Below are 1,074 nucleotides of genomic sequence, written 5' to 3'. Positions count from 1 at the left end.
ATTAGAAAAATTAGAAACACTCAGCCAGAATTTTTGGCTGAATTGTTTTGCAGCTTCCTGTCCTCATCCTGAACAAGCAAGCTCCAAGGAAACGAATCTCTCCCTGAAGACACCGAGTGCAGTTTCAGACGCACGAGCATGAACATTTAACAGTGGACAGGAGTCCAAGAGACAATCCGAGCAGAGAGGTCCAGCAGCGCTGTGGGCAAACGGCATCAGAAAGAGAAGAACCACCATCTAGATTGGATGGATGGAGATGCGTTTCCAGCCAGCTGCAACCTCACTGTGTGTGAAGGACTTTTGAGAAGACTGTCTGAGTTTGACATTTGCCATGTTTGGAGTGAGATGGCAATGAAAGAGACAGTGGCACAAGGAGAGACACGGGACAAAGCTGGAAAAAAAAGCTGACTGCCATTGGACTGAAAAGTGGGAGAGAAGGAAAGGAGCAGAAGAGGGCTGAGGCTGTTGTTTTAGTGTGGGCAATCAAATTAGGTTAAGGAATTCGGGGAGACAAGCGACTGCCTGGAAGTGGAGGATTGACACAGTGTCCAGACCACCACAAAAGGAGGAAGAGGACAAGCACTGAGGCATGCAAGTGTACTGTTAGAAAATGGAAAGGTGACACCACACATGCAGCTAATATCCACCAGAGATAACACAAGACCATACACAAAGTGTTACACATTAAAAGAGGGTATTTGTAGAAGGGGTTAACAACACACAGTGTGGTTGCCGATGGTAACCTGTTTCAGAAGAAAGGGGGGAAGGTACATGAAAGGATACATAAAAACAGAACATATATTAACCCTACTAACAATTCCAAACACAAAATAGAAGATTAGACAACATTTTAAGTGTGTGAGTCTGTTTATTATCTTGTCCAAGTCACCTCGTGTGATGTAAAGACCAGTGAAACTCATAGCACATTGCATGCTCTGCTGGATATACAGCTCAACACCCATGCAATGAAAATTAGCTTGTTATCTTTCATCAGTGTTACAATAGTGTCAATTTAGCAGACACTTGTTATCAAATACTGAATTTATCCTAAAAAAAAAAAAAAAATTGACTCTC

This window comes from Haplochromis burtoni, unplaced genomic scaffold (assembly GCF_018398535.1).
Source record: "Haplochromis burtoni strain Fernald_Lab_line unplaced genomic scaffold, NCSU_Asbu1 Contig_431, whole genome shotgun sequence".
Lineage (NCBI taxonomy): Eukaryota > Metazoa > Chordata > Actinopteri > Cichliformes > Cichlidae > Haplochromis > Haplochromis burtoni.
This window is presented reverse-complemented; position numbering follows the sequence as displayed.